Consider the following 15043-nt stretch of genomic DNA (forward strand, 5'->3'; position numbering starts at 1 on the left):
TATCCACGTATTTTAAAAAGCGACGATCGTAAGGTTCGCGAGTTCCTCTCGTCCTTTCGTTTCCTTTCGCTCCCCTCGTCGAGAAGAGGGTGGAAGAGACACAATAATACAGAGGAAATGAGGGTGACCCGGATCTGAAAAGCAAATGAACCCGGACGTTGAACGCGCGGCCACGTGGAAAACTCGCGCGTGTCAGCGGTTTTCCATATCTCTGCCCGCCACCTCGCCTCGGCTTTTCCGCGCGAGCTCGATTAAACTCCGCTTCGACGAAGAATAATTAGCGGTGACGCGGCTCGCGAGACTGGTATTAATCGGTTCGGAAATAATAGATAGGAACCGGCGGGGAGATTAAACGAGAGGGGGGAAAAATTTATGCGCGGATTAGCGGCAAGGGGTCAAGTTCAACGCGTAAATCTAAATTAAATCTAGATTCGCTCCAACGAAATTTCTCGATCACACGATTGTATTTATTTTGGAAAAGTATCGTAACCGAGATACAATTACGCGACAAGAGTAAGGAGTTTTGTAAGTCGAGATGATAAATTGCGTCCACGAAGCCGGGGTTTATTAACGTTAATTTGCTCATGCTCGAATGACAGCGCTATCGAGGGAGAAAAGGGAGAATCGATTGCTAACAATTTATGGCTCGATAATGGAATTATTGTTTAATAATCGTGATATAGGTGAGATAATTGTACCAATCCTCGTTCAATTTCAGATAATTTTCTTTCTCCTCTTCTATTTTCGAGATTCCATCGTTATTAACCGAATAATTAAAATCCTCCAGGATTTTGTATTTTTTCCACGTCACGGCCAATTCTTTCACCAAGACGAAATATCTCATTTCCATTACGAATAGATTTTTTAGATTCTCAGTAAAGGAGTCGAGCGGAGGATCTCTTCTAATCAAAACGCATAATAGATAGCCGTTGAAAATCCTATCCTTCCCTTTACTTTCTACTTACGATTCGCTTAATCCCATCGCTAACTCTGTGCACAATAACGGCGATAATTCCGTTTAATTAGCGAATGCCGCGCACGCTGTGTGGACGGATAGAAAAAGTTGGAAGGCCGGCGGTTCGTAGCGAAAACCTTCCAATTTGTCGTGGAATTTGTTTCGTTCTAGATATGCTTGCTTTCAACCGAGTGTGCGTTTCCCCGTATTGTCACGTCACGTCCCCTCCCCCTCCCGTACTCCATATGCAGCTTGTTGTATGGTGACTGATTGGATTCGAAGTACGATCCGTCGTTTGTCGCGATTCACTCCCCGCGCTGATGGATTCGCCTCCTCCCTCCTCCCCCGTGTTTGCGATTTGAAAATAGTCGGAACGATTGGAAAAAGGTTTTTCTCCCCTCCGCTCCCCTCTCGATCTCTGACGGCGTTCTCGCTTTTCCGTTTCGTCCACTTTTCGCTCGGATATCGGGGCGAGGGAGGAGAATTGAAACGCGTCAATTCGATATAATATAACGATATTTTTCTTTTTTCTTCTTCTTTTAAATAATATAACGAATCGATGTTGTGTGGTTTCCTCGTGGCGTGTATTGTTTCGAAAAAAAAAAATCGATTTTTTGTAAAAATTCGTAAAAATCGTGGAATGGATTGATCTATATTCATAGATCGTTGCACGGGTATCTTTCTGCGCGCTTTGAATCGAATCTTTCTGTTTGAAATATCGTGATTTAATCGATTCGTGTATATTATTATTAGAATTTGGATTTCCGATTCGATGTGCTTCCTTTCGCGCTTTTGCATCGAATAAAAAAAGGATATCGACGTAGTAACGAATAACTCGGTTGAAGGAGGAAGAAAAGGATTGGTGGTCGAAGGTTGGCTTCGTCTGTGCTCGAAAGTTTTTGTTCGATCGGAGGGGAGTTATGATTACTTTCGGCTGCTTGGATGAAAGAGGTGAAATAATGGACGGACGGAAATGGATGGATAGATGGACGGATGGATGGATGGATGGATGGACGCGGTGTCGAGGAGCTGTCCCAGTGAACTGGAGACGGTGCATTCGTTTCGAGCGATAACGAGGATGATTTTCGTCGGGTTAAGCAAGCGATAAAATATCGTCGCCCATCAATTCGTCCGTTTTCATTGCCCCTATTTTTCACCGTTGTAATCCGTCAATAAATCGTGGAAGAAGATAAACTGCCACCGCACTGCCGGTCGCAAAAATAGGAGCATCGTTACAGAGTATCGGTGACGAGAGTTGAAAACGGAAGGGAAATGGAAATAAAAAAGGAAAAAGAAATGAGAAGGGGAGAAGAATTACTGGTGGAGAGAGTTGGACGATGTTCTCTAGATGTTCGATTCTATCGGATTGCACGCCTCGTATCCGTAAGAGTATCGCGACATTTATTATTTAACCGTTTCGCTCGAATTGGCGCGAATGGTTGGAACAACGCTTCGACTTGCTCGCGTTTAATTTAATTGAATCCGTCGCTCGAGGTATCGGCGCGTGACGCGCGTGAACGGGAAGCGTTACAGAAGCGTGATAATTCGATGCCGATCAATTTTTTTAAGGTCGAGTAGGTTCACGAAGCGATACGACGAAGCGAGATCTCGTGTCTGTTCTATTTCTGATTCACTCGACACGACACGGTTTACGAAATCGGCGTCGGTGAAAACGCGACGTGGCGTTATATATATTTGGGGCGCAGTCCCGGTTTATTTCACGCGGTTGGAAACACAAACACCGGCCGCGTTTCGATAGAACGAACTCGTACATCCTCTAGCGGCAGAATTAACAAACTTGCATCTCTTCTTTATTGCCCCCTTTTCCACGCGGTATTAAAATATATCCCGATTTTATCGAGATCGGAGATAGATTTAACGCAGAGAGTTGGCGAGGAAACGCGTTAAATTTACTTCCGTGGATTTTCCATTCGTTCGGTTTATCGCGCGCGTCGTCTATCGCGTTGCGCAACGCCTAGCGGTGGGATCGCCCTCCCCTCCCCTCTTCTAGAACTCGCGCCATCGCGGCATCGTCGTCGTTTTAAACGATGTCAATGGAACTCGACCCGCGCGCGGATCGCTTACGCGAAACGATCGATCGATCGACACTCGAGTTGTACGGCGCGAGTGTCGTGATTTCATTTGGCCTGGTGGGACGGCGCTCGTTCACAGAGTTCGTGTCACGGACGGGATGAATCGCATCTTTGTCGCCCGAGTTCGAGGTCGCGGGGTCGAGTTTCGCCGGTCGATCGTTCAACGTTGGCGGATTCTCGCCACGCCGCGCTTCTATTTCTGTCCGCAGCCGCGACCGCGACGTGTCGTGCGTTGACTTCGTTTCAATAATTCATCCCGATTACCGGCCGGAACCGATTCGCGAGCGCACGCTTATTAAGCTCGCGCGATCTCGGCGTAGGCGAAGGGACGACAAAAGAAGGAGGGATTTGGCGAACGATCGCCGCCCGTCACTCGCGCCTATTTTTGGAACGGACCGATCCACCATCGGGTACCCGAGTTTCGTTTGAACGTGATTTCGGAGACTTGCTTGCGATTATATCGATCGTCGATAACCGATTTTAGATATCGTTAATGGATGGGAACGATTATTTTTTCCTTGTTCCAAGTTGTTATTTTTAAAAGTATTTGCGTATAAAGAGGCGCGACAAAAATAAACAGAAATTTTTCGTCGAAATATTAATATATTGGGGAACTATTCTTACTCCTCGTATCTTATCGATATTTCCAAGATATCGGAAAAATTCAATTGAAATATCGTCGATGCATGGATATAATGAGCATGAATATTGAAATATTGAAATTCCAATCAATTTCACCTGTTGTTCTTATTGATGCCTGAATTATATCAATTTTATATTCCTTTTCTCTTTTGAATATTTTAATTAACGAGACACACGAATTTATCTTCTCACTTGTTCTGGGAATACCGGAGGAACTCCGCACGCGTTTAAATCTACGGGATTATCGCTGGAAAGAATCGAAACACTCGACGATGATAAACTTCTTCGACGCTCGACGTCTCTTGAAAAGATCTCCGCTCCGACCGTGATCCTCATTGACGATCTTCTCTCTTTTCCCCTTTTTTCCCTCTTCTCGCGTTCCCCCTTTGTCCTCCGTCTCTCCGGCGAGAATTAAACGAGGGCGCGGAGCTACGAGGGGCGCGACCCTCGAAAGGGCGCCGTGAAAAATCGTCTCAACCACTTTTTCTTCCACGTTTCCACCCTCGCGCCTTTTCATCGCTACTTCCCGAGCCTTCTCCCCTTTTTTTTTGTTCCCTCCCCCTGTTGTTGTTGTTGTCGTTGTTGCCCTCGGTCGTTCGCGGGCCGTGCGAGCCGCGTTTTAATGCTCGCGCCGCGATTTATGGGGTGTTGTCCGCGCATCCCTCGGGCGGAAGAAGGAGCGAGGGGCGGAAAAAAGAGAATCTCGAATGAAAAGAGAGAGAGAGAGAAGTCGTCCTAGCGAAAACAAAAATCGAATGCGAGAAGCGACAGCAAGAGGAGGAGGAGAACGTCCCTTTGAGTGCTGGTGCTCGTTTTCAGAGTCGCTGCTTATTATTTCAGAGAGAGAGGGACGGCTTTGCAATTTCAACCCTCGCGCCATTTTTTACGCGATACCGTCTCCGATTATATTATATCTCTCGCGACAGCCTCTCAACAATAATTATCTCCACACGCATTCCACGGCTATCATAAATCTCCGGCGAGATTCCATAATCGGGGAAGAAAAAGAAGCGTAAAGGGGCGTTTAATAGCTCGCGCGCCGAACGTTTCGCCCGCTTGCGAGTTTAGGGAGAAGGGAGGGAGGTGGAAACGGGAAATGAACGTTTTGCGGCACGGATTTCGATTCTAGCCTGTTGTCGCCGCTCGTAATCCGCTTTGCGCCAACTTTTAATAGCCGCGCGCCATCGGTCCGCTCCGCCAAGTAGAAAGGTCCGAGAGGAGAGATTCGAAACATTGGGACGAGCGTTAACGAGCTTTCGCCCAGGGGGGAGAGAGAAAGGGAGGCGCAATAAACTGCGCCGGTTTTTAACTTCAACCCGCGCTTTGCATTCGCCGCGGTTTCTTTTTCCTCCTCTTCTTCTTTTTTTCTATCTTCCGTCTCTCTACCTTCTTGGTCTTGTTTAAGGAGAGTTAGGGATGAATTTAAAACCACGAAATAGAGGTTTTCTTTCGATATATATATTGTTACGATGATTCTACGCGAATTATGAAAATTGCACTTGTTTGCGATAGAAGTTGTGAAAGTATAGGAATCTGATCCTCGTTTACAATTGTTTTTGCATATGGAATTTTTGTTGAATTTTTTACGAATTATCGCCAAAGGGAGATCGTTCTTTAACTCTCTTCTCCGTTAATTTGGTTTTTCCACGCAAGAGGAAGAATTTCGTCGAGCGTGCGGAAGCAAGGGGAACGTTGATTATACGCGTTAACGTTTGTCGGGTGAAATAACAATCGGCCGTTCTCGATTCCTTTGTGAGACGCGTTCCTAAGTGACGCTACGCCACTTTGAACCGTTTGTCGAGGTCGACGGAAACGGGCGGCAGAAGGAGGTGGAGCGGTTGGATGGATGAGGCAAATGGATGATATCACTGGCGCCTAATTAACGTTGTTGTAAATATATCCAGTGTCTCGTGACAAATCGATTATGTTTACGGTTCGTTGACATCGAATAAATTAACGCAAGGGAGGATCCCGTCGAATCTGGGAATAAATTGCGAATTATCTCTCGTTCGCGCGAAAGATAATTGTTGAAAGAAAAAAGAACCGTACGTTTTTCTTTTCGCTTTTCTCTTCCTCTCCGAGAAATTCGATCAAAAAAATTCGTTAAATGAACTTGGTTCGACTTGGTTGGAGAAAGAAGCTGCTCTTTCTTTCCTTCCACGGACAGACATCGTCGAGGAAAAAGGAAAAATATATATATATTCCGGTTGGAGAGAAGAGGGTGGAAGGATGGAAAGCGTAGATCAAGAAGGAAATGGAAGGTGAAAGATCCGCTCGAGACGTTGCATCTTGATGTTATTAAACGATCTTTCTTGTAAACGATCCTTCCATCTTTGTAATATTTCTCGGGTTTCGAATTTTTTCTTTTTTTTTTTTTTAATCTTCCCGTTGCTCTCCTCCTCGGCTGTTTTTCATTCCTTTCTTTACTTCTCGCGAGCTCATCTCTTGAAAACACAACTGCCTACACTTTGCTTTCTCTTGCGCAGTCTCCTTTTTTTTTCTTTTTCTCTTTTCGAAATCGTAAATCGCGCGGCTTCTTCCTCTTCTTTTTCTTTAATTTTTCGCGTTAAAGCTTGCTAAGAATTCCCTCCCCCTTTTTTCCTCTTCGTCCCACTTCGTCGAAAGTTACGTTATTGAGATCACTCGAAGCGCGCTTACCCGGCTGGAAACCGAGGTTGCACATGGTGTCTCTGATAATGCGTTCCGCAATAAGAGTTTTGTCATAACGTATTTTTATCCGGCAATCGCTTCCATCTTTCTCTTTTTTTCTTCGAATTCCCGTAATATCTTTTTTTTTTCTCTCTCTCTCTTTTCCTTTTCACAATATTTACTCTTCCACGTACGAAGACACAGACGATTTCGATCTCTGTATAATTTTTTCAACAAACATCCATCCATCCATCCATTTCCCAATCGTCCTTCTCGAAACTCGTAGAGAAATTAATTCCTCGAACAGCAGAAATGTCACAATTGTAACACATCGTTCACGCTTCTCGCACCTTCCCTCTCCCAACATAATTTCTTAATCGCCCGATCTATTTAAAACTCTCTCCGCCGTTCTTCCCATCCCTGTCGAACTATTTATATCTCCGGCCTATCGATTCCAATTAAATCTCGAACGCTCGTGACTCATCGACGAGCCATTACTCCTAAACTCCCGCGCGTCATCGATCGCCTTCCTTCCTCGCGTCATCTCCCAAACGCAGCGTACGAGATCCCCGTTCCGAGATGACCGAGGGGAGAGGAGGAAATTTTCCCTCCACGTTTGCATTTCCCGCGTATTTCCCTCGAATTTCGGCCCCAACAATTTTCGCCGACTCGAAGCATCGGCCCTCGATCTCCTCCTCCTCGAACGGATTCCAATTAAAACGAGGCCAGGGGTATGCACGGTTTCGGCCTCGAAAGGGGAGGACGGAGCGCTTTCATAACTGTTAATAGGAAACAATTGCCGTCTCGATTAAATTCCGCTCAACTATTGCGGAGCCGCGTCGTCGCGAGAGGGAGCGGGAAGGTTTTCGGCCTGCCGAGGTGACTGCCCTTCTTCTCCATCCCTCCTTTCCCCTCCGCTCTCTGTTCTCCTCCTAGTTTTAACCACCCCTCGGCCGATCCTCCACCGATTCCCAGCAGAGGTTCGTCTCGTTCGTCGCGATTTCGAAGGGTCTGAGGCCGAAACGGGGCCACGGTTAGCGGCCGCTTCGAATATCGAGCGACCTCGATGCAAATTTCGAGGAAAATACCTAACGTGTAACGGAATTCGAGAGGGCAACGAATTTATCGGGATAAATAACCTCGTCCAGAGTTGCTCCACCTTTTCCCTTTTTTTTTTTTTTTTCAACCTCCCGTTTTCCAAATTGTTGTTGTCCGGACCTGTAACGGCATCCATCAAAGGCATTCCACGAGGGAAGATCGATCGTGTTTCTGTCGCGGACATCTCGGTCGATAATGGTCGGAGGGGAGGGGGGGATATCCACGTACGTCTTTCCTTTTATTATATTGTTCGGAAATAAGGTTCGGGATCCTTTTGGAACAGGATCGACGTTGATCGATCCACTTTCACCGGCGCGTTGTTTACTCGATGGTTAATTGTCTTCGGTACACGAGGGTTCCAGTCGATTATTACAGTCGGCTGGTTTACGCCGGTTTATTAGTCGATGGTTATCGGCTAAGTAATACACCCAGTTGCCGTTGCATTGTCACCCGGCCGCCGACCTACCTGCAAACTGTTTACCACCCTCCGGTGTACAATTAATCGTGAGTCACAATGGCTCGTTACAAGCTGATTAACCGTGGTCGATTGATAAGAATCAATCCATTTCACGGGATGATGTATCGTTCGTTCGATTAAATTCCATACTTTGACGCTTCGTTGGAATTTTTTTTTTAATTTTTATCGACTTTGTTCTATTGCATCGCAAGGTTTCGTCGGATCTTGAAGATGGCGTGTAAATGTTTTCGTTTTTTAGCTCAGGTGAAAGGATATTGTTAAAGATACACCGAACTCGAATTATTAATCACAAAGAAGGGAAATTGGAAATTAATGGAAACAGTGGAACGATTGAGACTTGCAACGTACGAGAAATGTGATGATATTATCCTAACGTAAACCTAAATGAAGTGGAATAAGGAAAATTTGTTTTAATCTTTTAATCAGTCGCTGCCATTTTCACCGTCGATAACTTTTCGTAGGAATCGCTCCTCATCTTGCATGCAACGAAATCTAATCAAAGTTGATTCAAGGCCGCGTTAAAATTATTTATATCGATGTGTACGAAAATATCAACGCTATCTTCGAATCACGGAAGCATTATCATCCTCTAAAAATAAAACCTTCGGCACGATCCGTCTACTCGAAATTAAACGCGAATATTTACGCGGAGAATTACACGAGTTGGCAAAGCATCTCTTCGATCAACGCCGATGACTTTCGTTATTCCTCGTTATTATCTCTATTCCTCGAGAATAGTTCTCAGAAGATTTTGGTCTGGATTTTCGACGCAGAGCATTTCTCTCGTTTCGATGGACAGATAGAACGGGCGCAACACCGTTCTTTGGAACGTTCTTGGGAAATTTTCTGGCAGCCGAAATGGGTCAGTGTGTCTAGCGTGATGTCGAGGTCGATCCGCTCGTTGCAGACCGTCTATCCGCAGTGGGTTAAAATCGCGCCGCATATAGACGCCACGGGCATACGTGGAATAATCGATGTCTGTGTGTACTTGTGTATATATATATATTTTGCCATCCGTCTCGTGTCACTTCCCTCGACTCGGAACACGGTTCTGTCGCTCGAATGCCGCTTATCTCGAGATCGTGGCAGAGAAGATCCAAACGTTTCCTACCATTTCGTTTCCATCACTCGAAAAAAAAAAGTCAACTCGACTGAATATAATTAAACTCGATGAAAGTTTAATCCCAAGATACGATAATAGACACGTATTGCGGATAGAGAGGAGAAGTTAGGGGGATAAGTTGAATACAAAGATAAAGTGGGGCCCGGTCGAATTTTAATTTCGAAACGGGTGGGGATATCGGGATAAATCGGGCGGATTACATCCATTCATCGGATCGAGGGAGGCTGTACGTTTCGTCGCGCTCCAGCAACCCACATTCATCTCGTGCCAAGCCTGCGCCTTCGTATTTGCGGGCTTCGCACAGGGGCCGATGGATCGTATCGTCGCGGATCTCGCACCAGTGTTCGCGCAGAAAATTTTTCCTACTTTTTTTCGTTTCCTGCCCGCGATCGATCCCCTCCCTCCTCGCGTTGTTTTCTCACAGAGCGTCGATCCTCGAGAGTCGAGGGAGAGAAGCGTCCAAGATCGGGGGGAGTCTAAAAAAAAGTTTTGGCAAAGATCAACCAAGATCAGAGAGAGAGAGAGAGATAAGAAGAAGAAGAAGAGGAAGAAGAAGAAGAAGAAGAGGAGGAGAGGATTTCCGTTCAATTAGAGCGCAGCGTCAATACTCGAACACACGCGTCATCGAGGGCGGGCGAAAAGAGCGGCGGCGGTTCAGACGTCATCGTTGGATCCCAGGGGCGTGACGAGGGATCCGCGCGCCACGAATCTCGTTCCTAGAATTTCGATGGTATCCGGTTCGCACCGGTTCCCGCTGGCTCGCTTCCGATCTCGTCGACGCACACACGCCGTCCCTTTTCGACTCGCCGCCTCGCTCTCTGCCTCTATCCCACGGGGTTGAAAAAGAGGGGACGACGTGGCGTCGTTGCGTAAGCGTCTGGACGCCGAGGCACCGTTGCGTCAGTCGTTCGAAAGCTACTAAGCATCGCGGTCCACACGAAAAGATCCCCCGACGCACGGAGAGAGAGAGAATACCGGCTCGCTCCTCGACGCACCCAGTGAGTTTCTCAACCGTGGGGGGATAAAAACCTCTCTCTCGAGAGAGAGGGAAGAAAGAGAGGATTAATCTCTCTCGAGAAAGCTCGGAGAGGGTTTTCGCTCTTTCCCCTCCCCTCGCTGAGCCGCGCTGGGCATCCTCTCGCGTTCTCGAGGTCGCGTCGCGTTCCCGCGGAATTTCGAGTGTCGCGACCTTGGTGGTGGAAAATTCAAGGCCAATGGCGGAAGCAACCTCGACAATAGGGACGCGCAGTCGCGATGGAACACGTTATTGCATGGGACGAGCGTGTTCGAGGGAAGAAGAGCACGGATCCATCTTTTCGTTTTTAGAGAGGAAGCGAGTTTCCACCCCCCTCGATTCGATCTCGTCGAGATGGAACGAGCGCCTACGGTTCTGCGAGGAACGCGTGGGAGGCGAGACGAATGGTGGAGGGAGTGTTGGAAAACACGTGCCACGTAAACGGGGAAAATTTAACGGTTCGAGTTAGTTCGATATTTCGAAACGTAACAACAATCGCGAGGAAACGAACGAGGTTGTACGGAAAACGGGTCAAATGTCGTTATTCCAGCATTTTCGATATTAAATTTTATACACGGTGGTGTTTTTCGTTTTCGAGAAATTTTCAATTTACTTCTTCTTCTTCTTCTTCTCGATAACGGGTTAACGGCCAAGTCTGGCTTCCCGTCCCGACTGCGGCATCGGACGCGGCCGTGGCTGCTCCCCTTTAAGGTGGCGCGTCACTTTTCGCGCTTGAATTTTTTCCACGGTTCGACCCGGTTCGAGCGTCGCTGCGTTTTGCGCAAACTGGCGACGATCGAACGTGTTCTCGTTCACCTTCGAAACGGTGGAAAGAGACGACTCGACCTAAGTATCGTTGCTCTCCTCAACCTTGCGTTATCTTTGACGTTGCGTAAACTTCGTGGTCAATTTTCCACGAAGCTGCGGAGGAAAACCTTGGTGTATTTCCTCGTCGTACGTCCTTTTCGTCGGTCATCCGTACGTTTTTCCTTGTTTCCGTCTAACGCGTTTTTAATACGGAATGATTTGAACAAAATTGCGACATATTCTCGCTACTAGTCTACGCGTTTTTTCCCTCTGCACACGTTCCCCGAACGATACATTCCGATTCGAGGAAAACCCTTGTTATCCGATCCGAAATTAGAGGTGCCGTTCGACTCGATCAATTCGTATTCCATTTTTCTCACCCATTTGTTCCGTTCGAATATACGCGGATCGATTTCTAATTGACCAACCTGGTTTATCAACGCCTTATCGTAACCTGAAATAAGCGTATATCTTATACTTTACAATCGGATCTTCGAATCGACGTATCCAAGCTTTTTCTTCCCCCCCAAAAATGTTGGCTCCGAAAACGAATAGGAATCCTTCTCCTCAAAGCTTGGAAGGAAAAACGAAACGTACGCAACAAAGTCTTCTAATCGTTCGCAACGATCGCGAATAATTAATTATACAAGCGAGCGTAATTCTAATCACCGTTGAGCCCGATCGGATGTTTACGACCGAGAACGAGGAAACCCAGCCGCATGTAAACCCCGAGAGCCGGCGTTATCTCGAGCGTATAAAAGAGAGACTCTTTCGACAGGTGGCTTCAGTAATTCGTACTCGTGCGAGGCCGATCGCTGCGCCTTTCATTCTCTCCTTCGCTTCCAACGTCGCGGACCTTACCGTCCTCCCCCAACGCCCTCCATCGACGCTCGACGCGCCAACCCTCCTCTCTCTCCAATCCTCCACCCGATCCCCCTTCGCTTTGGATCACCACCGCCGCGATACGTGCACGTACGTGGGACACGCGTGTGCATTTTCAACCCGCATAGTGAAGCCTAGTGAAGTTGCGAGGGACACTTATGAAGGGGTCCGTCAACGCACCGAGGCCTATCGTTGATCAGAACAGATACATTTGGGATAACGATTGGAAGCAGTAGAGCTTGGACAAGGTACGTGATATCGACGAATATCTATTCACGAGGGATCCTCGTTCGTTTCCTCCAACAATTTCGTTCTTCCTCCATCTCGATTCGATTTCGATCGAGAAAAATGTACAGCTTTTTTTTTATCAGAGAGAAAGATTTTTCTCGACGGATAGATTTAGGACGGGCGTATAAGGGAGGAGAGAGGAAAAAAGAAGAAATAATAGTAATAAGAGAATAAAATTTGTCGAATTCGAAAAAATTTTCGAGTAGTAAGTGAAATTGATTAATTTTCGATTAGATATAAGTGGACTATCGATAAAAGGTTGTTCCGAACGCGCGAAAGTAAACATAGAATATGGAATACGATTTTATCGTTGTTTAGAAAATCGAGATTGCGAACGTTATTATTACCGCGAAGAAAGCGAATTTTTTTCCTCTCTCTCCATTCTCACGTATGGAACGACCTCTCGTCGATAATCCATTATCCGTATCGGACAATTAACCGGCCAATTTCTCTCCACGAAAGAAATTATAATAATATCTTTGCCCCACATATTATGTTATTCCGATAAGCTATTATTCCGTATGTACAACAGGTAGCGATTGTTCGAAGATAGACGTCGCTATCGTTTCATTTTCACAAGTGGATATGCATCCGATGGATGCAATTTCGAGAAATTAGGAGATTAGAACGTTCGGACAGGACGGGACGGGGATAATGCATTTCCTTGACGCGTTTCGCAATGATTAATCACCGACGGCGTAGACGCTCGCAAGCGTCTGGAATACCAATCGAAATCGATTCGTGCAAAGCGTATCGAAACGCGTGCCATCGAGCAGTGGACGCAACAGGAATTCTCCGATTGATTCCCGACCTATATATCGCCCGCGTGTACGATCCATGTTTCCTTTGCGACCGTCTCCCACCTTGATCGCGCGATATCCTCGCGTGTTATCCTCCTCGCAATTTTGGGGAGAAGGTGGAGGCGGTTTTCGAGGCGAAAAAGTCGATGAACCCGAGCGAGGGGTAAACGACCACGAACGGAAAGGGAACACGAGGCGGGGGATGAAGCCACTCTCGTCGACGTAATCCTGTTTAAAATATTCGATCGAACCGATGGGGCCGTCCCTCCACGGTTTCGTGACCTTTCGTCCCGCGACTTGTTGCCGCGTAAAATGGCGCGTGTCATTCCGCCACGTGTGATCGAGCCTTTCCTCCGTATTTTTTCGAATTTTCCACTCGAATGAATAATAATAATAATAATAAAATCCCGACTCGTTATCTCGGTTCGTGCATCCTCGATCAGATTTTCGTTTCCTTGAAACACGTTTCGAAACGTTTCGACGGGCGGAATCGAAGTTTGAAAAATTGAAATTGACGCTCTCGGATGGCGGCCAGACCTCTATAGCTGTTCTCGGTTGCTTTCAAAATAATCTTGGTACCGTTTATCAAAGCTCGGAAACTGGCACAAGGATAGAGAGTTCTAGTAGGATAGAGTCGTGCACGTTGACCTACATGGATCGAGAAGTCGGACGATTCTACCAATTTTTCCCCCTCTCCCCTTCCTTGTTTCCCGCATTTGGTCCTATTTTCTGTGCACGTGTCATGGAGAGTGATTCGCGGGAATAAAAGATTCGAGGAGAAATGTACGTGAAATAAGAGGGGAAATTAAGACGAACGAGGCTCCAACGCACGACTTTGAAATTCGAACAGTTGAAAATAGTTGGAACAGAAGCGAGATCGATAATAATTCTCGAATCTTGGTTTGGTAATAATTTAATCCAAATACGAAAATAAGCAAAAAAGTCGGGAAATAAATTCTCTTTAAAAATTAATTTCGAGAGAATCGAATTTAAAAATTCATCGATGATCGCGCAGTCGATCCCTCGATTTGACGCGATAGGGGCGATCGTTTATCGATATCCAATCAAAATTTAGCCGATTTCGTGTACGAGAAAACTTGTTCAAACGCTTGGAAATCTTCCGAACGAATTTTATTTTTCTCTTATTTCGTGACGAAGAAGAATCTGTTCGACCTCGTTTGTTTGTGTCATGAATTACAGACCGCGCTGTTCCTTCTCTTCCACGAACGGGAATGAAGTCTGAACCAGGTGTGTTGCTTCGACGTTATTATCGCACTCGAAATAAACTTTGCCGATCCGTTATTAGTTTTATGGAGGTAAATTGGTCGGACGCCAAATAGTAGTCCCTCCGTCTACATTTATACCGGATGGAAACACTGTTTCATTTCGCGATAGAGAAGACACGACACGACAGTTTTCGACGTCGAGTGCCACGCTTAAAATTTCGGATAAGATTTCATCACCGAAAGGAAAACATATATATACATATATATATACATATACACGTTTCTCGAGAAGATTTACGATAGAAACAACGATCAACGAAATATCGGAAATATTTCCTAACGTTTCTTTCTTCTCTTCTTTTTTTTTTTTTATTTTTTTTTATTTTTTCACCAACGAATGGCGGTTGAACGAAATTACTTCTCCTCCGAGAAACCTTCTCTTTTTCCCTCGTTCTTTTATTTATTTTGATTTTGGTAAAAATCGAGCGAGGGGGGGGATCAAGATTCTATCGAGTCGCATTATTATCTAATGAAAATAAGAGTAAAATTTCGTATTATTTATCTGTCGAGTGGATTGACTATTACTACTACTACTATTACTCTCGGCGCGAGTCACGTGTCCTTTTCTTTTTTTCGAATCGAATTATTACGTAACCCGAAGTTGGGATTTCTCGAACTTCGCGACAGATTTCGGACACACTTGTAATTAGGCATGTGGGAAATCGGCGACTGCTTACGTAATACGTAATATCGCAGCCAGACTTTTCATCGGTTCTTATCGTAACTGTAATATACAATAGATTATGAGATCGTTCGATTGTATAATTGGCGCCGTTTCTTTTGTCCCCATTTGCTATTTTTTTCATTTCCAATAGTCAATATCAATTTTCGATAAATAATCGTTGCTCGCGTAGAGCAACTTTTCTATTTATTTATTTATCTATTTATTTATTTATTGGGTATCAAATGTGTATAAATACGTATATA

At 45.7% G+C, this 15043-nt stretch overlaps 1 protein-coding gene across 7 annotated transcripts in view; it reads left to right on the forward strand.

The window, feature by feature from the left end:
* LOC551167 (multidrug resistance protein homolog 49) overlaps nt 1-15043 on the forward strand; it is a 55824-nt gene that overhangs the window by 12044 nt on the left and 28737 nt on the right. Inside the window, exons 1-2 of one of the 7 annotated variants that reach the window (XM_006568981.3) lie at nt 9575-10036; nt 11639-11990. The exons of 2 other annotated variants lie outside the window; for them this stretch is intronic. The gene's annotated coding sequence lies outside the window, so the exon portion shown is untranslated. Of the gene's footprint in view, nt 1-9573; nt 10037-11162; nt 11991-15043 lie in introns of those variants that run through there. 4 more of the 7 variants (XM_006568982.3, XM_016918087.2, XM_016918088.2 and 1 more) reach the window with 4 other exon arrangements.

This window comes from Apis mellifera, linkage group LG2 (genome assembly GCF_003254395.2).
Source record: "Apis mellifera strain DH4 linkage group LG2, Amel_HAv3.1, whole genome shotgun sequence".
Lineage (NCBI taxonomy): Eukaryota > Metazoa > Arthropoda > Insecta > Hymenoptera > Apidae > Apis > Apis mellifera.